Below are 22040 nucleotides of genomic sequence, written 5' to 3' on the forward strand. Positions count from 1 at the left end.
GAGAGAGGGGGGGTTTAAGAGAGCGGGTGAGAGAGAGGGAGGAGAATGAGGGGGGTGAAAGAGAGAGAGGGGGAGAGAGAGGGGTTGAGAGAGAGAGGGGGTTTGAGAGAGCGAGACAGAGCGGGTGAGAGAGAGAGAGGAGGATGAGAGCGGTGGGAGAGAGAGAGGGTGAGAGAAATGGGTTGAGAGAGAGAGAGGGGGTGTGAGAGAGCGAGAGAGAGCGGGTGAGAGAGAGAGAGGAGGATGAGGGGGGTGAGAAAGAGAATGTGAGCGAAAGAGGTTGAGAGATAGAGGGGGTTTGAGAGAGCGAGAGAGAGCAGGTGAGAGAGAGAGAGAGGAGGATGAGGGGGTGAGAAAGAGAGGGTGAGAGAGAGGGGTTGAGAGAGCGAGACAGAGCAGGTGAGAGAGAGAGAGGAGGATGAGAGCGGTGGGAGAGAGAGAAGGTGAGAGAAAGGGTTGAGAGAGAGAGGGGGTGTGAGAGAGCGAGCGAGCGGGTGAGAGAGAGAGAGGAGGATGAGGGGGGTGAGAAAGAGAAGGTGAGCGAGAGGGGTTGAGAGAGAGAGGGGGGTTTGAGAGAGCGAGAGAGAGCGGGTGAGAGAGAGAGAGGAGGATGAGGGGGGTGAAAGAGAGAGAGGGGGAGAGAGAGGGGTTGAGAGAGAGAGGGGGTTTGAGAGAGCGAGAGAGAGCGGGTGAGAGAGAGAGAGGAGGATGATGGGGGGTGAGAGAGAGAGGGTGAGAGAGAGGGTTTTAGAGAGAGGGGGGTTTGAGAGAGCGAGAGAGAGCGGGTGAGAGAGAGAGAGGAGGATGAGGGGGGTGAGAGAGGGGTTGAGAGAGGAGGTTTGAGAGAGCGAGAGAGAGCGGGTGAGAGAGAGAGAGGAGGATGAGGGGGGTGAGAGAGAGAGGGTGAGAGAGGGGGGTTGAGAGAGAGGGGGTTTAAGAGAGCGGGTGAGAGAGAGGGAGGAAAATGAGGGGGGTGAAAGAGAGAGAGGGGGAGAGAGAGGGGTTGAGAGAGAGAGGGGGTTTGAGAGAGCGAGACAGAGCGGGTGAGAGAGAGAGAGGAGGATGAGGGGGGTGAGAAAGAGAAGGTGTGCGAGAGGGGTTGAGAGATAGAGGGGGTTTGAGAGAGCGAGAGAGAGCAGGTTAGAGAGAGAGAGGAGGATGAGGGGTGAGAAAGAGAGGGTGAGAGAGAGGGGTTGAGAGAGCGAGACAGAGCAGGTGAGAGAGAGAGGAGGATGAGAGCGGTGAGAGAGAGAGAGGGTGAGAGAAAGGGGTTGAGAGAGAGAGGGGGTGTGAGAGAGCGAGAGAGCGGGTGAGAGAGATAGAGGAGGATTGGGGGCTGAGAGACAGGGGTTTTAGAGAGGGAGGGGGTTTGAGAGAGCGAGAGAGAGCGGGTGAGAGAGAGAGAGGAGGATGATGGGGGGTGAGAGAGAGAGGGTGAGAGAGAGGGTTTTAGAGAGAGGGGGGTTTGAGAGAGCGAGAGAGAGCGGGTGAGAGAGAGAGAGGAGGATGAGGGGTGTGTGAGAGAGAGGGGTTTTAGAGTGAGAGGGGTTTGAGAGAGCGAGAGAGAGCGGGTGAGAGAGAGAGGATGATCAGGGGGGTGAGAGAGGGGTTGAGAGAGGAGGTTTGAGAGAGCGACAGAGCGGGTGAGAGAGAGAGGAGGATGAGGAGGGTGAGAGAGAGAGGGTGAGAGAGAGAGAGGAGGATGAGGGGGGTGAGAGGGAGAGGGTGAGAGAGAGGGGGTATAGAGAGAGAGGGTTTTGAGAGAGCGAGTGAGAGCGAGTGAGAGAGAGAGAGGAGGAGGAGGTGAGAGAGAGAGCGGGTGAGAAAGAGGGGTTGAGAGAGAGGGGGTTTGAGAGAGCGAGAGAGAGCTGTTGAGAGAGTGAGAGTGGAGGATGAGGCGTGTGAGAGAGAGAGGGTGAGAGAGGGGGTTTTTGATAGAGAGGGTGTTTGAGAGAGTGAGAGAGAGCAGGTGAGAGAGAGTGAGGAGGATGGAGGGTGAGAGAGAGAGGGTGAGAGCGAGGGGTTGAGATGGAGGGGGTTTGAGAGTACGAGAGAGTGGGTGAGAGAGAGAGGAGGATGAGGGTGGCGAGAGAGAGAGGGTGAGAGAGAGAGGTGTTTTAGAGAGAGAGGGCGTTTGAGAGAGCGGGTAAGAGAGAGAGAGGAGGATGGGGGGGTGAGAGAGAGAGGGTGAGAGAGAAGGGGTTTGAGAGAGCGAGAGAGAGCGGGTGAGAGAGAGAGGAGGATGAGGGGGGTGAGAGAGAGAGAGGGTGAGAGAGAGGTGTTGAGAGAGGGGATTTGAGAGAGCGAGAGAGCACGGGTGAGAGAGAGAGAGAGGAGGATGAGGGGGGTGAGAGAGAGGGTGAGAGAGAGGGGTTGAGAGAGAGGAGGTTTGAGAGAGCGAAAGAGAGCTGTTGAGAGAGTGAGAGAGGAGGATGTGGCGTGTGAGAGAGAGAGGGTAAGAGAGAGGGGTTTTTGAGAGAGGGGGGTTTGAGAGAGCGAGAGAGAGCCGGTGAGAGAGAGAGAGAGAGAGAGGATGAGGGGGTGAGAGACAGAGGGTGAGAGAGAGGGGTTTTAGAGAGAGAGGGGTTTGAGAGAGCAAGAGAGAGCGGGTGAGAGAGAGAGAGGAGGATGAGGGGTGTGAGATAGAGAGGGTGAGAGAGAAAGGGTTCAGAGAGAGAGGGTGTTTGAGAGACCGAGATAGAATGGGTGAGAGAGAGGAGGATGAGGGGGGTGAGAGAGAGAGGGTGAGAGAGAGGGGTTGAGAGAGAGAGGTGGTTTGAGAGAGTGAGAGAGAGCGGGTGAGAGAGAGTGAGGAGGATGAGGGGGGTGAGAGAGAGAGGGTGAGAGCGAGGGGTTGAGAGAGAGGACATTTGAGAGTACGAGAGAGGGGGTGAGAGAGAGAGAGGAGGATGAGGGCGGTGAGAGAGAGAGGGTGAGAGAGAGGGGTTTTAGAGAGAGAGGGGGGGTTTGAGAGAGCGAGAGAGTGCTGGTGAGAGGGAGAGAGGAGCATGAGGGGGTGAGAGAGAGAGAGTGAGAGAGAGGGGGTTTAGAGAGAGAGGGGGTTTGAGAGAGCGAGAGAGAGCGGGTGAGAGAGAGGAGGATGAGGGGGGTGAGAGAGGATGTAAGCGAATGTGTTTGAAAGAGCAAGAGAGAGCGGATGAGAGAGAGGGAGGAGAATGAGGGGGGTGAGAGAGAGAGGGTGAGAGAGAGGGGTTATAGAGAGAGACGGGGTTTGAGAGAGCGATAGATGGCGGGTGAGAGAGAGAGAGGAGGATGAGACGGGTGTGAGAGAGAGAGGGTGAGAGAGGGGTTTTAGAGATAGAGGGGTTTGAGAGAGCAAGAGAGAGCGGGTGAGAGAGAGAGAGAGGAGGATGAGGGGTGTGAGATAGAGAGGGTGAGAGAGAAAGGGTTCAGAGAGAGAGGGTGTTTGAGAGACCGAGATAGAATGGGTGAGAGAGAGGAGGATGAGAGGGGTGAGAGAGAGAGGGTGAGAGAGAGGGGTTGAGAGAGAGAGGTGGTTTGAGAGAGTGAGAGAGAGCGGGTGAGAGAGAGTGAGGAGGATGAGGGGGGTGAGAGAGAGAGGGTGAGAGCGAGGGGTTGAGAGAGAGGACGTTTGAGAGTACGAGAGAGGGGGTGAGAGAGAGAGAGGAGGATGAGGGCGGTGAGAGAGAGAGGGTGAGAGAGAGGGGTTTTAGAGAGAGAGGGGGGTTTGAGAGAGCGAGAGAGTGCTGGTGAGAGGGAGAGAGGAGCATGAGGGGGTGAGAGAGAGAGAGTGAGAGAGAGGGGGTTTAGAGAGAGAGGGGGTTTGAGAGAGCGAGAGAGAGCGGGTGAGAGAGAGGAGGATGAGGGGGGTGAGAGAGGGTGTAAGCGAATGTGTTTGAAAGAGCAAGAGAGAGCGGATGAGAGAGAGGGAGGAGAATGAGGGGGGTGAGAGAGAGAGGGTGAGAGAGAGGGGTTGAGAGAGAGAGGGGGTTTGAGAGAGTGAGTTAGAGCGGGTGAGAGAGAGAGAGGCGGATGAGGGGGTTGAGAGAGGGTGTGAGCGAAGGTGTTTGAGAGAGCAAGAGAGAGTGGGTGAGAGAGAGGGAGGAGAATGTGGGAGGTGTGAGAGAGAGAGGGTGAGAGAGAGGGGTTTTAGAGAGCGAGAGAGAGCGGGTGAGAGAGAGAGAGGAGGATGAGGGGGTGAGAGAGAGAGAGGGTGAGAGAGAGGGGTTATAGAGAGAGACGGGGTTTGAGAGAGCGATAGATGGCGGGTGAGAGAGAGAGAGGAGGATGAGACGGGTGTGAGAGAGAGAGGGTGAGAGAGGGGTTTTAGAGAGAGAGGGGTTTGAGAGAGCGAGAGAGAGCGGGTGAGAGAGATAGAGGAGGATTAGGGGGGTGAGAGACAGAGGGTGAGAGACAGGGGTTTTAGAGAGGGAGAGGGTTTGAGAGAGCGAGAGAGAGCGGGTGAGAGAGAGAGTGGAGGATGAGGGGGGTGAGAGAGAGAGGGTGAGAGAGAGGGGTTTTAGAGAGAGAGGGGTTTGAGAGAGCGGGTGAGAGAGAGAGAGAAGAGGATGAGGGGGGTGAGAGAGAGGGTGAGAGAGGGGTTATAGAGAGAGACGGGGTTTGAGAGAGCGAGTGAGAGCGGGTGAGAGAGAGAGAGAGAGAAGAGGATGAGGGGGGTGAGAGAGAGGGTGAGGGAGAGGGGTTTTAGAGAGAGATGGTTTTTGAGAGAGTGAGAGAGAGCGGGTGAGAGAGATTGAGGAGGATGGGGGGGTGAGAGACAGAAGGTGAGAGATAGGGGTTTTAGAGAGAGAGCTGGTTTGAGAGAGTGAGAGCGGGTGAGAGAGAGAGAGGAGGATGAGGGGGTGAGAGAGAGAGGGTGAGAGAGAGGGGTTTTAGAGTGAGAAGGGGTTTGAGATAGCAAGAGAGAGCGGGTGAGGGAGAGTGAGGAGAATGAGGGGGTTGAGAGAGAGGGTGAGAGAGAGGGGTTGAGAGAGAGAGGAGGTTTGAGAGAGCGAGAGAGAGCGGGGGAGAGAGAGGAGGATGAGGGGGTGAGAGAGAGAGGGTGAGAGAGAGTGGTTGAGAGAGAGAGGGGGTTTGAGAGAGCGAGAGAGAGCGGGTGAGAGAGAGAGAGGAGAATGAGGGGGTTGAGAGAGAGGGTGAGAGAGAGGGGTTGAGAGAGAGAGGATGTTTGAGAGAGTGAGAGAGAGCGGGTGAGAGAGATTGAGGAGGATGGGGGGGTGAGAGATAGGGGTTTTAGAGAGAGCGCGGGTGTGAGAGAGTGAGAGCGGGTGAGAGAGAGAGAGGAGGATGAGGGGCTGAGAGAGAAAGGGTGAGAGAGAGGGGTTTTAGAGTGAGAAGGGGTTTGAGATAGCAAGAGAGAGCGGGTGAGAGAGAGGGAGGAGAATGAGGGGGTTGAGAGAGAGGGTGAGAGAGAGGGGTTAAGAGAGAGAGGAGGTTTGAGAGAGCGAGAGAGAGCGGGTGAGAGAGAGGAGGATGAGGGGGTGAGAGAGGGAGGGTGAGAGAGAGAGGGGTTTAGAGAGAGAGGGGGTTTGAGAGAGCGAGAGATGGCGGGTGAGAGAGAGAGAGGAGGATGAGACGGGTGTGAGAGAGAGAGGGTGAGAGAGGGGTTTCAGAGGGAGAGGGCGTTTGCGGGAGCAAGAGAGAGCGGGTGAGAGAGATAGAGGAGGATGAGGGGGGTGAGAGACAGAGGGTGAGAGATAGGGGTTTTAGTGAGAGAGGCGTTTTGAGAGAGCGAGAGAAAGCGAGTGAGAGAGAGAGAGGAGGATGAGGGGGTGAGAGAGGGAGGGTGAGAGAGAGGGGTTTAGAGAGAGAGGGGTTTTGAATGAGCGAGAGAGAGACGGGGTTTGAGAGAGCGACAGATGGCGGGTGTGAGAGAGAGAGAGGAGGATGAGATGGGTGTGAGAGAGAGAGTGTGAGAGAGAGGGGTTTTAGAGTGAGGGGGTGGTTTGAGAGACCGAGAGAGAGCGGGTGAGAGAGAGAGAGGAGGATGAGGGGGGTGAGAGAGAGTGTTGAGAGAGCGAGAGGATGATGAGCGGGGTGAGAGAGAGAGGGTGAGAGAGAGGGATTTTCGTGAGAGAGGGGGTTTGATAGAGCATGAGAGTGTGGGTGAGAGAGAGAGGAGGATGAGGGGGTGAGAGAGAGTGTGTGAGAGAGCAAGAGGACGATGAGTGGGTGAGAGAGAGGGTGTGAGAGAGGGGTTTAGAGAGAGAGGAGGTTTGAGAGAGCGAGAGAGAGCGGGTGAGAGAGAGAGGAGGAGGAGGGTGAGAGAGAGAGGGTGAGAGAGAGGGGTTGCGAGAGAGAGGTGGTTTGAGATAGCGGGTGAGAGAGAGAGAGGAGGATGAAGGCAGTGAGTGAGAGAGGGTGAGAGAGAGAAGAGGAGGATGAGGGGGGTGAGAGAGAGAGGGTGAGAGAGAAGGGTTTTAGAGAGAGAGGGGTTTGAGAGAGCGGGTGAGAGAGAGGAGGATGAGGGGCGTGAGAGAGAGAGGGTAAGAGAGATGGGTTGAGAGAGAGAGGGGATTTGAGAGAGCGAGAGAGAACAGGTGAGGGAGAGAGAGGAGGATGAGGGGGGTGAGAGAGAGAGGGTGAGAGAGAGGGGTTGAGAGAGAGAGGGGGCGTTTAAGAGAGCGGGTGAGAGAGAGGGAGGAGAATGAGGGGGGTGAAAGAGAGAGAGGGGGAGAGAGAGGGGTTGAGAGAGAGAGGGGGTTTGAGAGAGCGAGACAGAGCGGGTGAGAGAGAGAGAGGAGGATGAGAGCGGTGGGAGAGAGAGAGGGTGAGAGAAATGGGTTGAGAGAGAGAGAGGGGGTGTGAGAGCGCGAGAGAGAGCGGGTGAGAGAGAGAGAGGAGGATGAGGGGGGTGAGAAAGAGAATGTGAGCGAAAGAGGTTGAGAGATAGAGGGGGTTTGAGAGAGCGAGAGAGAGCAGGTGAGAGAGAGAGAGAGGAGGATGAGGGGGTGAGAAAGAGAGGGTGAGAGAGAGGGGTTGAGAGAGCGAGACAGAGCAGGTGAGAGAGAGAGAGGAGGATGAGAGCGGTGGGAGAGAGAGAAGGTGAGAGAAAGGGTTGAGAGAGAGAGGGGGTGTGAGAGAGCGAGCGAGCGGGTGAGAGAGAGAGAGGAGGATGAGGGGGGTGAGAAAGAGAAGGTGAGCGAGAGGGGTTGAGAGAGAGAGGGGGGTTTGAGAGAGCGAGAGAGAGCGGGTGAGAGAGAGAGAGGAGGATGAGGGGGGTGAAAGAGAGAGAGGGGGAGAGAGAGGGGTTGAGAGAGAGAGGGGGTTTGAGAGAGCGAGAGAGAGCGGGTGAGAGAGAGAGAGGAGGATGATGGGGGGTGAGAGAGAGAGGGTGAGAGAGAGGGTTTTAGAGAGAGGGGGGTTTGAGAGAGCGAGAGAGAGCGGGTGAGAGAGAGAGAGGAGGATGAGGGGGGTGAGAGAGGGGTTGAGAGAGGAGGTTTGAGAGAGCGAGAGAGAGCGGGTGAGAGAGAGAGAGGAGGATGAGGGGGGTGAGAGAGAGAGGGTGAGAGAGGGGGGTTGAGAGAGAGGGGGTTTAAGAGAGCGGGTGAGAGAGAGGGAGGAAAATGAGGGGGGTGAAAGAGAGAGAGGGGGAGAGAGAGGGGTTGAGAGAGAGAGGGGGTTTGAGAGAGCGAGACAGAGCGGGTGAGAGAGAGAGAGGAGGATGAGGGGGGTGAGAAAGAGAAGGTGTGCGAGAGGGGTTGAGAGATAGAGGGGGTTTGAGAGAGCGAGAGAGAGCAGGTTAGAGAGAGAGAGGAGGATGAGGGGTGAGAAAGAGAGGGTGAGAGAGAGGGGTTGAGAGAGCGAGACAGAGCAGGTGAGAGAGAGAGGAGGATGAGAGCGGTGAGAGAGAGAGAGGGTGAGAGAAAGGGGTTGAGAGAGAGAGGGGGTGTGAGAGAGCGAGAGAGCGGGTGAGAGAGATAGAGGAGGATTGGGGGCTGAGAGACAGGGGTTTTAGAGAGGGAGGGGGTTTGAGAGAGCGAGAGAGAGCGGGTGAGAGAGAGAGAGGAGGATGATGGGGGGTGAGAGAGAGAGGGTGAGAGAGAGGGTTTTAGAGAGAGGGGGGTTTGAGAGAGCGAGAGAGAGCGGGTGAGAGAGAGAGAGGAGGATGAGGGGTGTGTGAGAGAGAGGGGTTTTAGAGTGAGAGGGGTTTGAGAGAGCGAGAGAGAGCGGGTGAGAGAGAGAGGATGATCAGGGGGGTGAGAGAGGGGTTGAGAGAGGAGGTTTGAGAGAGCGACAGAGCGGGTGAGAGAGAGAGGAGGATGAGGAGGGTGAGAGAGAGAGGGTGAGAGAGAGAGAGGAGGATGAGGGGGGTGAGAGGGAGAGGGTGAGAGAGAGGGGGTATAGAGAGAGAGGGTTTTGAGAGAGCGAGTGAGAGCGAGTGAGAGAGAGAGAGGAGGAGGAGGTGAGAGAGAGAGCGGGTGAGAAAGAGGGGTTGAGAGAGAGGGGGTTTGAGAGAGCGAGAGAGAGCTGTTGAGAGAGTGAGAGTGGAGGATGAGGCGTGTGAGAGAGAGAGGGTGAGAGAGGGGGTTTTTGATAGAGAGGGTGTTTGAGAGAGTGAGAGAGAGCAGGTGAGAGAGAGTGAGGAGGATGGAGGGTGAGAGAGAGAGGGTGAGAGCGAGGGGTTGAGATGGAGGGGGTTTGAGAGTACGAGAGAGTGGGTGAGAGAGAGAGGAGGATGAGGGTGGCGAGAGAGAGAGGGTGAGAGAGAGAGGTGTTTTAGAGAGAGGGCGTTTGAGAGAGCGGGTAAGAGAGAGAGAGGAGGATGGGGGGGTGAGAGAGAGAGGGTGAGAGAGAAGGGGTTTGAGAGAGCGAGAGAGAGCGGGTGAGAGAGAGAGGAGGATGAGGGGGGTGAGAGAGAGAGAGGGTGAGAGAGAGGTGTTGAGAGAGGGGATTTGAGAGAGCGAGAGAGCACGGGTGAGAGAGAGAGAGGAGGATGAGGGGGGTGAGAGAGAGGGTGAGAGAGAGGGGTTGAGAGAGAGGAGGTTTGAGAGAGCGAAAGAGAGCTGTTGAGAGAGTGAGAGAGGAGGATGTGGCGTGTGAGAGAGAGAGGGTAAGAGAGAGGGGTTTTTGAGAGAGGGGGGTTTGAGAGAGCGAGAGAGAGCCGGTGAGAGAGAGAGAGAGAGAGAGGATGAGGGGGTGAGAGACAGAGGGTGAGAGAGAGGGGTTTTAGAGAGAGAGGGGTTTGAGAGAGCAAGAGAGAGCGGGTGAGAGAGAGAGAGGAGGATGAGGGGTGTGAGATAGAGAGGGTGAGAGAGAAAGGGTTCAGAGAGAGAGGGTGTTTGAGAGACCGAGATAGAATGGGTGAGAGAGAGGAGGATGAGGGGGGTGAGAGAGAGAGGGTGAGAGAGAGGGGTTGAGAGAGAGAGGTGGTTTGAGAGAGTGAGAGAGAGCGGGTGAGAGAGAGTGAGGAGGATGAGGGGGGTGAGAGAGAGAGGGTGAGAGCGAGGGGTTGAGAGAGAGGACATTTGAGAGTACGAGAGAGGGGGTGAGAGAGAGAGAGGAGGATGAGGGCGGTGAGAGAGAGAGGGTGAGAGAGAGGGGTTTTAGAGAGAGAGGGGGGGTTTGAGAGAGCGAGAGAGTGCTGGTGAGAGGGAGAGAGGAGCATGAGGGGGTGAGAGAGAGAGAGTGAGAGAGTGGGGGTTTAGAGAGAGAGGGGGTTTGAGAGAGCGAGAGAGAGCGGGTGAGAGAGAGGAGGATGAGGGGGGTGAGAGAGGGTGTAAGCGAATGTGTTTGAAAGAGCAAGAGAGAGCGGATGAGAGAGAGGGAGGAGAATGAGGGGGGTGAGAGAGAGAGGGTGAGAGAGAGGGGTTATAGAGAGAGACGGGGTTTGAGAGAGCGATAGATGGCGGGTGAGAGAGAGAGAGGAGGATGAGACGGGTGTGAGAGAGAGAGGGTGAGAGAGGGGTTTTAGAGATAGAGGGGTTTGAGAGAGCAAGAGAGAGCGGGTGAGAGAGAGAGAGAGGAGGATGAGGGGTGTGAGATAGAGAGGGTGAGAGAGAAAGGGTTCAGAGAGAGAGGGTGTTTGAGAGACCGAGATAGAATGGGTGAGAGAGAGGAGGATGAGAGGGGTGAGAGAGAGAGGGTGAGAGAGAGGGGTTGAGAGAGAGAGGTGGTTTGAGAGAGTGAGAGAGAGCGGGTGAGAGAGAGTGAGGAGGATGAGGGGGGTGAGAGAGAGAGGGTGAGAGCGAGGGGTTGAGAGAGAGGACGTTTGAGAGTACGAGAGAGGGGGTGAGAGAGAGAGAGGAGGATGAGGGCGGTGAGAGAGAGAGGGTGAGAGAGAGGGGTTTTAGAGAGAGAGGGGGGTTTGAGAGAGCGAGAGAGTGCTGGTGAGAGGGAGAGAGGAGCATGAGGGGGTGAGAGAGAGAGAGTGAGAGAGAGGGGGTTTAGAGAGAGAGGGGGTTTGAGAGAGCGAGAGAGAGCGGGTGAGAGAGAGGAGGATGAGGGGGGTGAGAGAGGGTGTAAGCGAATGTGTTTGAAAGAGCAAGAGAGAGCGGATGAGAGAGAGGGAGGAGAATGAGGGGGGTGAGAGAGAGAGGGTGAGAGAGAGGGGTTGAGAGAGAGAGGGGGTTTGAGAGAGTGAGTTAGAGCGGGTGAGAGAGAGAGAGGCGGATGAGGGGGTTGAGAGAGGGTGTGAGCGAAGGTGTTTGAGAGAGCAAGAGAGAGTGGGTGAGAGAGAGGGAGGAGAATGTGGGGGGTGTGAGAGAGAGAGGGTGAGAGAGAGGGGTTTTAGAGAGAGAGGAGGATGAGGGGGTGAGAGAGAGAGAGGGTGAGAGAGAGGGGTTATAGAGAGAGACGGGGTTTGAGAGAGCGATAGATGGCGAGTGAGAGAGAGAGAGGAGGATGAGACGGGTGTGAGAGAGAGAGGGTGAGAGAGGGGTTTTAGAGAGAGAGGGGTTTGAGAGAGCGAGAGAGAGCGGGTGAGAGAGATAGAGGAGGATTAGGGGGGTGAGAGACAGAGGGTGAGAGACAGGGGTTTTAGAGAGGGAGGGGGTTTGAGAGAGCGAGAGAGAGCGGGTGAGAGAGAGGGGTTTTAGAGAGAGAGGGGTTTGAGAGAGCGGGTGAGAGAGAGAGAGAAGAGGATGAGGGGGGTGAGAGAGAGGGTGAGAGAGGGGTTATAGAGAGAGACGGGGTTTGAGAGAGCGAGTGAGAGCGGGTGAGAGAGAGAGAGAGAAGAGGATGAGGGGGGTGAGAGAGAGGGTGAGGGAGAGGGGTTTTAGAGAGAGATGGTTTTTGAGAGAGTGAGAGAGAGCGGGTGAGAGAGATTGAGGAGGATGGGGGGGTGAGAGACAGAGGGTGAGAGATAGGGGTTTTAGAGAGAGAGCGGGTTTGAGAGAGTGAGAGCGGGTGAGAGAGAGAGAGGAGGATGAGGGGGTGAGAGAGAGAGGGTGAGAGAGAGGGGTTTAAGAGTGAGAAGGGGTTTGAGATAGCAAGAGAGAGCGGGTGAGGGAGAGGGAGGAGAATGAGGGGGTTGAGAGAGAGGGTGAGAGAGAGGGGTTGAGAGAGAGAGGAGGTTTGAGAGAGCGAGAGAGAGCGGGTGAGAGAGAGGAGGATGAGGGGGTGAGAGAGAGAGGGTGAGAGAGAGTGGTTGAGAGAGAGAGGGGGTTTGAGAGAGCGAGAGAGAGCGGGTGAGAGAGAGAGAGGAGAATGAGGGGGTTGAGAGAGAGGGTGAGAGAGAGGGGTTGAGAGAGAGAGGAGGTTTGAGAGAGTGAGAGAGAGCGGGTGAGAGAGATTGAGGAGGATGGGGGGGTGAGAGACAGAGGGTGAGAGATAGGGGTTTTAGAGAGAGAGCGGGTTTGAGAGAGTGAGAGCGGGTGAGAGAGAGAGAGGAGGATGAGGGGGTGAGAGAGAGAGGGCGAGAGAAAGGGGTTTTAGAGTGAGAAGGGGTTTGAGATAGCAAGAGAGAGCGGGTGAGAGAGAGGGAGGAGAATGAGGGGGTTGAGAGAGAGGGTGAGAGAGAGGGGATGAGAGAGAGAGGAGGTTTGAGAGAGCGAGAGAGAGCGGGTGAGAGAGAGGAGGATGAGGGGGTGAGAGAGGGAGGGTGAGAGAGAGAGTGGTTTAGAGAGAGAGGGGGTTTGAGAGAGCGAGAGATGGCGGGTGAGAGAGAGGAGGATGAAACGGGTGTGAGAGAGAGAGGGTGAGAGAGGGGTTTCAGAGGGAGAGGGCGTTTGCGGGAGCAAGAGAGAGCGGGTGAGAGAGATAGAGGAGATGAGGGGCGTGAGAGACAGAGGGTGAGAGATCGGGGTTTTAGAGAGAGAGGCGTTTTGAGAGAGCGAGAGAAAGCGAGTGAGAGAGAGAGAGAGGAGGATGAGGGGGTGAGAGAGGGAGGGTGAGAGAGAGGGGTTTAGAGAGAGAGGGGTTTTGAATGAGCGAGAGAGAGACGGGGTTTGAGAGAGCGACAGATGGCGGGTGTGAGAGAGAGAGAGGAGGATGAGATGGGTGTGAGAGAGAGAGTGTGAGAGAGAGGGGTTTTAGAGTGAGGGGGTGGTTTGAGAGAGCGAGAGAGAGCGGGTGAGAGAGAGAGAGGAGGATGAGGGGGGTGAGAGAGAGTGTTGAGAGAGCGAGAGGATGATGAGCGGGGTGAGAGAGAGAGGGTGAGAGAGAGGGATTTTCGTGAGAGAGGGGGTTTGATAGAGCATGAGAGTGTGGGTGAGAGAGAGAGGAGGATGAGGGGGTGAGAGAGAGTGTGTGAGAGAGCAAGAGGACGATGAGTGGGTGAGAGAGAGGGTGTGAGAGAGGGGTTTAGAGAGAGAGGAGGTTTGAGAGAGCGAGAGAGAGCGGGTGAGAGAGAGAGGAGGAGGAGGGTGAGAGAGAGAGGGTGAGAGAGAGGGGTTGCGAGAGAGAGGTGGTTTGAGATAGCGGGTGAGAGAGAGAGAGGAGGATGAAGGCAGTGAGTGAGAGAGGGTGAGAGAGAGAAGAGGAGGATGAGGGGGGTGAGAGAGAGAGGGTGAGAGAGAAGGGTTTTAGAGAGAGAGGGGGTTTGAGAGAGAGCGGGTGAGAGAGAGGAGGATGAGGGGCGTGTGAGAGAGAGGGTAAGAGAGATGGGTTGAGAGAGAGAGGGGGTTTGAGAGAGCGGGTGAGAGACAGGGAGGAGAATGAGGGGGGTGAAAGAGAGAGAGGGGGAGAGAGAGGGGTTGAGAGAGAGAGGGGGTTTGAGAGAGCGAGAGAGAGCAGGTGAGAGAGAGAGAGGAGGATGAGGGGGTGAGAAAGAGAGGGTGAGAGAGAGGGGTTGAGAGAGCGAGACAGAGCAGGTGAGAGAGAGGAGGATGAGAGCGGGGGGAGAGAGAGAAGGTGAGAGACAGGGGTTGAGAGAGAGAGGGGGTGTGAGAGAGCGAGAGAGCGGGTGAGAGAGAGAGAGGAGGATGAGGGGGGTGAGAAAGAGAAGGTGAGCGAGAGGGATTGAGCGAGAGGGGGGTTTGAGAGAGCGATAGAGAGCGGGTGAGAGAGAGAGAGGAGGATGAGGGGGGTGAGAGAGAGAGGGTGAGAGAGGGGGGTTGAGAGAGAGAGGGGGTTTAAGAGAGCGGGTGAGAGAGAGGGAGGAAAATGAGGGGGGTGAAAGAGAGAGAGGGGGAGAGAGAGGGGTTGAGAGAGAGAGGGGGTTTGAGAGAGCGAGAGAGAGCAGGTTAGAGAGAGAGAGGAGGATGAGGGGGTGAGAAAGAGAGGGTGAGAGAGAGGGGTTGAGAGCCGAGACAGAGCAGGTGAGAGAGAGAGAGGAGGATGAGAGCGGTGAGAGAGAGAGAGGGTGAGAGAAAGGGGTTGAGAGAGAGAGGGGGTGTGAGAGAGCGAGAGAGCGGGTGAGAGAGATAGAGGAGGATTGGGGGCTGAGAGACAGAGGGTGAGAGAGGGGTTTTAGAGAGGGAGGGGGTTTGAGAGAGCGAGAGAGAGCGGGTGAGAGAGAGGAGGATGAGGGGGTGGGAAAGAGAGAGGGGTTGAGAGAGAGAGGGGGTTTGAGAGAGCGAGAGAGCTTGGGTGAGAGAGAGAGGAGGATGAGGGGGGTGAGAGAGAAAGGCTGAGAGATGGCGGTTTTAGAGAGAGAGTGGGTTTGAGAGAGCGAGAGACAGCGGGTGAGAGAGAGAGAGAGGAGGATGAGGGGGGTGAGAAAGAGAAGGTGAGCGAGAGGGGTTGAGAGAGAGAGGGTGGTTTGAGAGAGCGAGAGAGAGCGGGTGAGAGAGAGAGAGGAGGATGAGGGGGGTGAGAGATAGAGGGTGAGAGAGGGGTTTTAGAGTGAGGGGGTGGTTTGAGAGAGCGTGTGTGAGAGCGTGTGAGAGAGAGGAGGATGAGGGGTGAGAGAGAGAGAGGGTGAGAGAGAGGGGTTTTAGAGAGAGAGGGGGTTTGAGAGAGAGCAGGTGAGAGAGAGGAGGATGAGGGGCGTGAGAGAGAGAAGGTGAGAGAGATGGGTTGAGAGAGAGAGGTGGTTTGAGAGAACGAGAGAGACTGGGTGAGAGAGAGAGGAGGATGAGGGGGGTGAGAGAGAGAGGGTGAGAGCAAGGGGTTGAGAGAGAGGACGTTTGAGAGTACAGGAGAGTGGGTGAGAGAGAGAGAGGAGGATGAGGGCGGTGAGAGAGAGAGTGTGAGAGAGAGGGGTTTAAGAGAGAGAAGGGGTTTGAGATAGCAAGAGAGAGCGGGTGAGAGAGTGCGAGGAGGATGAGGGGGTGAGAGAGGGTGTGAGAGAAGGTGTTTGAGAGAGCGAGAGAGAGCGGGTGAGAGAGAGAGTGGAGGATGAGGGGGGTGAGAGAGAGAGGGTGAGAGAGAGGGGTTTTAGAGAGAGAGGGGTTTGAGAGAGCGGGTGAGAGAGAGAGAGAAGAGGATGAGGGGGGTGAGAGAGAGGGTGAGAGAGGGGTTATAGAGAGAGACGGGGTTTGAGAGAGCGAGTGAGAGCGGGTGAGAGAGAGAGAGAGAAGAGGATGAGGGGGGCTGAGAGAGAGGGTGAGGGAGAGGGGTTTTAGAGAGAGAAGGTTTTTGAGAGAGTGAGAGAGAGCGGGTGAGAGAGATTGAGGAGGATGGGGGGGTGAGAGACAGAGGGTGAGAGATGGGGGTTTTAGAGAGAGAGCGGGTTTGAGAGAGTGAGAGCGGGTGAGAGAGAGAGAGGAGGATGAGGGGGTGAGAGAGAGAGGGTGAGAGAGAGGGGTTTTAGAGTGAGAAGGGGTTTGAGATAGCAAGAGAGAGCAGGTGAGGGAGAGGGAGGAGAATGAGGGGGTTGAGAGAGAGGGTGAGAGAGAGGGGTTGAGAGAGAGAGGAGGTTTGAGAGAGCGAGAGAGAGCGGGTGAGAGAGAGGAGGATGAGGGGGTGAGAGAGAGAGGGTGAGAGAGAGTGGTTGAGAGAGAGAGGGGGTTTGAGAGAGCGAGAGAGAGCGGGTGAGAGAGAGAGAGGAGAATGAGGGGGTTGAGAGAGAGGGTGAGAGAGAGGGGTTGAGAGAGAGAGGAGGTTTGAGAGAGTGAGAGAGCGCGGGTGAGAGAGATTGAGGAGGATGGGGGGGTGAGAGACAGAGGGTGAGAGATAGGGGTTTTAGAGAGAGAGCGGGTTTGAGAGAGTGAGAGCGGGTGAGAGAGAGAGAGGAGGATGAGGGGGTGAGAGAGAGAGGGCGAGAGAGAGGGGTTTTAGAGTGAGAAGGGGTTTGAGATAGCAAGAGAGAGCGGGTGAGAGAGAGGGAGGAGAATGAGGGGGTTGAGAGAGAGGGTGAGAGAGAGGGGATGAGAGAGAGAGGAGGTTTGAGAGAGCGAGAGAGAGCGGGTGAGAGAGAGGAGGATGAGGGGGTGAGAGAGGGAGGGTGAGAGAGAGAGTGGTTTAGAGAGAGAGGGGGTTTGAGAGAGCGAGAGATGGCGGGTGAGAGAGAGGAGGATGAAACGGGTGTGAGAGAGAGAGGGTGAGAGAGGGGTTTCAGAGGGAGAGGGCGTTTGCGGGAGCAAGAGAGAGCGGGTGAGAGAGATAGAGGAGATGAGGGGCGTGAGAGACAGAGGGTGAGAGATCGGGGTTTTAGAGAGAGAGGCGTTTTGAGAGAGCGAGAGAAAGCGAGTGAGAGAGAGAGAGAGGAGGATGAGGGGGTGAGAGAGGGAGGGTGAGAGAGAGGGGTTTAGAGAGAGAGGGGTTTTGAATGAGCGAGAGAGAGACGGGGTTTGAGAGAGCGACAGATGGCGGGTGTGAGAGAGAGAGAGGAGGATGAGATGGGTGTGAGAGAGAGAGTGTGAGAGAGAGGGGTTTTAGAGTGAGGGGGTGGTTTGAGAGAGCGAGAGAGAGCGGGTGAGAGAGAGAGAGGAGGATGAGGGGGGTGAGAGAGAGTGTTGAGAGAGCGAGAGGACGATGAGTGGGTGAGAGAGAGGGTGTGAGAGAGGGGTTTAGAGAGAGAGGAGGTTTGAGAGAGCGAGAGAGAGCGGGTGAGAGAGAGAGGAGGAGGAGGGTGAGAGAGAGAGGGTGAGAGAGAGGGGTTGCGAGAGAGAGGTGGTTTGAGAGAGCGGGTGAGAGAGAGAGAGGAGGATGAAGGCAGTGAGTGAGAGAGGGTGAGAGAGAGAAGAGGAGGATGAGGGGGGTGAGAGAGAGAGGGTGAGAGAGAAGGGTTTTAGAGAGAGAGGGGGTTTGAGAGAGAGCGGGTGAGAGAGAGGAGGATGAGGGGCGTGTGAGAGAGAGGGTAAGAGAGATGGGTTGAGAGAGAGAGGGGGTTTGAGAGAGCGAGAGAGAACAGGTGAGGGAGAGAGAGGAGGATGAGGGGGGTGAGAGAGAGAGGGTGAGAGAGCGGGTTTTAGAGAGAGACGGGGTTTGAGAGAGCGGGTGAGAGAGAGAGGAGGATGAGGGGAGTGAGAGAGAGAGGGTGTGAGAGAGGGGTTGAGAGAGAGAGAGGGGGTTTAAGAGAGCGGGTGAGAGAGAGGGAGGAGAATGAGGGGGGTGAAAGAGAGAGAGGGGGAGAGAGAGGGGTTGAGAGAGAGAGGGGGTTTGAGAGAGCGAGAGAGAGCAGGTGAGAGAGAGAGAGGAGGATGAGGGGGTGAGAAAGAGAGGGTGAGAGAGAGGGGTTGAGAGAGCGAGACAGAGCAGGTGAGAGAGAGGAGGATGAGAGCGGGGGGAGAGAGAGAAGGTGAGAGACAGGGGTTGAGAGAGAGAGGGGGTGTGAGAGAGCGAGAGAGCGGGTGAGAGAGAGAGAGGAGGATGAGGGGGGTGAGAAAGAGAAGGTGAGCGAGAGGGGTTGAGCGAGAGGGGGGTTTGAGAGAGCGATAGAGAGCGGGTGAGAGAGAGAGAGGAGGATGAGGGGGGTGAGAGAGAGAGGGTGAGAGGGGGGGTTGAGAGAGAGAGGGGGTTTAAGAGAGCGGGTGAGAGAGAGGGAGGAAAATGAGGGGGGTGAAAGAGAGAGAGGGGGAGAGAGAGGGGTTGAGAGAGAGAGGGGGTTTGAGAGAGCGAGAGAGAGCAGGTTAGAGAGAGAGAGGAGGATGAGGGGGTGAGAAAGAGAGGGTGAGAGAGAGGGGTTGAGAGAGCGAGACAGAGCAGGTGAGAGAGAGAGAGGAGGATGAGAGCGGTGAGAGAGAGAGAGGGTGAGAGAAAGGGGTTGAGAGAGAGAGGGTGTGTGAGAGAGCGAGAGAGCGGGTGAGAGAGATAGAGGAGGATTGGGGGCTGAGAGACAGAGGGTGAGAGAGGGGTTTTAGAGAGGGAGGGGGTTTGAGAGAGCGAGAGAGAGCGGGTGAGAGAGAGGAGGATGAGGGGGTGGGAAAGAGAGAGGGGTTGAGAGAGAGAGGGGGTTTGAGAGAGCGAGAGAGCTTGGGTGAGAGAGAGAGGAGGATGAAGGGGGTGAGAGAGAAAGGGTGAGAGATGGCGGTTTTAGAGAGAGAGTGGGTTTGAGAGAGCGAGAGAAAGCGGGTGAGAGAGAGAGAGAGGAGGATGAGGGGGGTGAGAAAGAGAAGGTGAGCGAGAGGGGTTGAGAGAGAGAGGGTGGTTTGAGAGAGCGAGAGAGAGCGGGTGAGAGAGAGAGAGGAGGATGAGGGGGGTGAGAGATAGAGGGTGAGAGAGGGGTTTTAGAGTGAGGGGGTGGTTTGAGAGAGCGTGTGTGAGAGCGTGTGAGAGAGAGGAGGATGAGGGGTGAGAGAGAGAGAGGGTGAGAGAGAGGGGTTTTAGAGAGAGAGGGGGTTTGAGAGAGAGCAGGTGAGAGAGAGGAGGATGAGGGGCGTGAGAGAGAGAAGGTGAGAGAGATGGGTTGAGAGAGAGAGGTGGTTTGAGAGAACGAGAGAGACTGGGTGAGAGAGAGAGGAGGATGAGGGGGGGTGAGAGAGAGAGGGTGAGAGCAAGGGGTTGAGAGAGAGGACGTTTGAGAGTACAGGAGAGTGGGTGAGAGAGAGAGAGGAGGATGAGGGCGGTGAGAGAGAGAGTGTGAGAGAGAGGGGTTTAAGAGAGAGAAGGGGTTTGAGATAGCAAGAGAGAGCGGGTGAGAGAGTGCGAGGAGGATGAGGGGGTGAGAGAGGGTGTGAGAGAAGGTGTTTGAGAGAGCGAGAGAGAGCGGGTGAGAGAGAGGGAGGAGAATGAGGGGGGTGAGAGAGATTGAGAGAGAGGGGTTGAGAGAGAGAGGGGGTTTGAGAGAGCGATAGAGAGCGGGTGAGAGAGAGGAGGATGAGGGGGTGAGAGAGAGAGGGTGAGAGAGAGTGGTTGAGAGAGAGAGGGGGTTTGAGAGAGCGAGAGCGCGGGTGAGAGAGAGATAGGAGGATGAGGGGGTGAGAGAGGGAGGGTGAGAGAGAGGGGTTTAGAGAGAGAGGGGTTTTGAGAGAGCGAGAGAGAGCGGGTGAGAGAGACAGAGAGAAGAGGATCAGGGGGATGAGAGAGAGGGTGAGAGAGAGGGGTTATAGAGAGAGACGGGGTTTGAGAGAGCGAGAGATGGCGGGTGAGAGAGAGAGAGAGGAGGATGAGGGGGGTGAGAGAGAGGGTGAGAGAGGGGTTTCAGAGAGAGAGGGGGTTTGCGGGAGCAAGAGAGAGTGGGTGAGAGAGATAGAGGAGGATGAGGGGGGTGAGATACAGAGGGTGAGAGATAGGGGTTTTAGAGAGAGAGGGGTTTTGAGAGAGCGAGAGAAAGCGGGTGAGAGAGAGAGAGGCGGATGAGGGGGGTGAGAGAGAGGGGTTTTGGAGAGAGAGGGGTTTGAGGGAGCGAGTGAGCGCGGGTGAGAGAGAGAGAGAGAGGAGGATGAGGGGGGTGAGAGAGAGAGTGTGAGAGAGAGGGGTTTTAGAGTGAGGGGGTGGTTTGAGAGAGCGAGAGAGAGCGGGTGAGAGAGAGAGAGAGAGGAGGATGAGGGGGGTGAGAGAGAGTGTTTAGAGAGCGAGAGGATGAAGAGGGGGGTGAGAGAGAGCGGGTGAGAGAGAGGGGTTTTAGTGAGAGAGGGGGTTTGATAGAGCATGAGAGTGCGGGTGAGAGAGAGAGATGAGGATGAGGGGGTGAGAGAGTGTGTGAGAGAGCAAGAGGACGATGAGTGGGTGAGAGAGAGGGTGTGAGAGAGGGGTTTAGAGAGAGAGGAGGTTTGAGAGAGCGAGATAGAGCGGGTGAGAGAGAGAGGAGGAGGAGGGTGAGAGAGAGGGTGAGAGAGAGGGGTTGCAAGAGAGAGGTGGTTTGAGAGAGCGGGTGAGAGAGAGAGCTGGATGAAGGCAGTGAGTGAGAGAGAGAAGAGGAGGATGAGGGGGTGAGAGAGAGGGTGAGAGAGAAGGGTTTTAGAGAGAGAGGGGTTTGAGAGAGAGCGGGTGAGAGAGAGGAGGATGAGGGGCTTGAGAGAGAGAGGGTGAGAGAGATGGGTTGAGAGAGAGAGGGAGTTTGAGAGAGCGAGAGAGAATAGGTGAGGGGGAGAGAGGAGGATGAGGGGGGTGAGAGTGAGAAGGTGAGAGAGAGGGTTTTAGAGAGAGACGGGGTTTTAGAGAGCGCGTGAGAGCAGGTGAGAGAGAGAGGAGGATGAGGGGAGTGAGAGAGAGAGGGTGAGAGAGAGGGGTTGAGAGAGAGAGGGGGTTTAAGAGAGCGGGTGAGAGAGAGGGAGGCGGATGAGGGGGGTGAAAGAGAGAGAGGGTGAGAGAGACGGGTTGAGAGAGAGGGGATTTGAGAGAGCGAGACAGCGCAGGTGAGAGAGAGAGAGGAGGATGAGAGCGGTGGGAGAGAGAGAGGGTGAGAGAAAGTGGTTGAGAGAGATAGGGGGTGTGAGAGAGCGAGAGAGAGCGGGTGAGAGAGAGAGGAGGATGAAGGGGTGAGAAAGAGAAGGTGAGCGAGAGGGGTTGAGAGAGACAGGGGGTTTGAGAGAGCGTGAGAGAGCAGGTGAGAGAGAGAGAGGAGGATGAGGGGGTGAGAAAGAGAGGGTGAGAGAGAGGGGTTGAGAGAGCGAGACAGAGCAGGTGAGTGAGAGAGAGGAGGATGAGGGGGGTGAGAAAGAGAAGGTGAGCGAGAGGGGTTGAGAGAGAGAGGGGGTTTGAGAGAGTAGGTGAGAGAGTGAGCGGAGGATGAGGGGGGTGAGAGAGAGGGGGTGAGAGAGGGTGGTTTTAGTGAGAGAGGGGGTTTGAGACAGCGAGAGACAGCAGGTGAGAGAGAGTGAGGAGGGTGAGGGGGTGAGAGAGAAAGGGTGAGAGAGAGGGGTTTTAGAGAGAGGGGGTTTGAGAGAGCGAGAGAGCGGGTGAGAGAGAGAGGAGGATGAGGGGGTGAGAAAGAGAGGGTGAGAGAGAGGGTTTGAGAGAGAGAGGGGGTTTGAGAGAGCGAGAGAGCGCGGTTGAGAGAGAGAGGAGGATGAGGGGGGTGAGAGAGAAAGGGTGAGAGATGGCGGTTTTAGAGAGAGGGGGTTTGAGAGAGCGAGAGAAAGCGGGTGAGAGAGAGAGAGGAGGATGAGGGGGGTGAGAGACCGAGGGTGAGAGAGAGGGGTTATGGAGAGAGAGGAGGATGAGGTGGGTGAGAGAGAGTTTGAGAGAGATGGGTTTTAGTGAGTGAGGGGGTTTGATAGAGCGTGAGAGTGCGGGTGTGAGAGAGAGAGGAGGATGAGGGGGGTGAGAGAGAGAGGGTGAGAGAGAGGGGTTTTAGTGAGAGAGGGGGTTTGATAGAGCGTGAGAGTGCGGGTGTGAGAGAGAGAGGAGGATGAGGGGCGTGAGAGAGAGAGAGAGAGTGAGAGAGAGGGGTTTTAGAGAGAGAGGGGGTTTGAGAGAGAGCAGGTGAGAGAGAGGAGGATGAGGGGCGTGAGAGAGAGAAGGTGAGAGAGATGGGTTGAGAGAGAGGTGGTTTGAGAGAGCGAGAGAGAATGGGTGAGAGAGAGCGAGGAGGATGAGGGGGGTGTGAGAGAGAGAGGGTGAGAGAGAGAGGGGTTGAGAGAGAGAGGTGGTTTGAGAGAGTGAGAAAGCGGGTGAGAGAGAGTGAGGAGGATGGGGGGGTGAGAGAGAGAGGGTGAGAGCGAGGGTTGAGAGAGAGGACGTTTGAGAGAACAAGAGAGTGGGTGAGAGAGAGAGAGGAGGATGAGGGCGGTGAGAGAGAGAGGGTGAGAGAGAGGGGTTTTAGAGAGAGAGGCGTTTGAGAGAGCGAGAGAGTGCTGGTGAGAGGGAGAGAGGAGCATGAGGGGGTGAGAGAGAGAGAGTGAGAGAGAGGGGGTTTAGAGAGAGAGGGGGTTTGAGAGAGCGAGAGAGAGCTGGTGAGAGAGAGAGAGGAGGATGAGGAGGGTTAGAGAGAGAGGGTGAGAGAGAGGGGTTTAGAGAGAGGCGGTTTCAGAGAGCGAGAGAGAGAGCGGGTGAGAGAGAGAGGAGGAGGAGGAGGGGGTGAGAGAGAGAGTGTGAGAGAGAGGGGTTTTAGAGAGAGAGGGGGTTTGAGAGAGAGCAGGTGAGAGAGAGGAGGATGAGGGGCGTGAGAGAGAGAAGTTGGGAGAGATGGGTTGAGAGAGCGAGGTGGTTTGAGAGAGCGAGAGAGAATGGGTGAGAGAGAGAGAGGAGGATGAGGGGGGGTGAGAGAGAGAGGGTGAGAGCAAGGGGTTGAGGGAGAGGACGTTTGAGAGTACAGGAGAGTGGGTGAGAGAGAGAGAGGAGGATGAGGGCGGTGAGAGAGAGAGGGTGAGAGAGAGGGGTTTTAGAGAGAG

This window comes from Chiloscyllium plagiosum, unplaced genomic scaffold (assembly GCF_037043375.1).
Source record: "Chiloscyllium plagiosum isolate Xiang-an unplaced genomic scaffold, Cpla_swu_hap1 HiC_scaffold_31, whole genome shotgun sequence".
NCBI lineage: Eukaryota > Metazoa > Chordata > Chondrichthyes > Orectolobiformes > Hemiscylliidae > Chiloscyllium > Chiloscyllium plagiosum.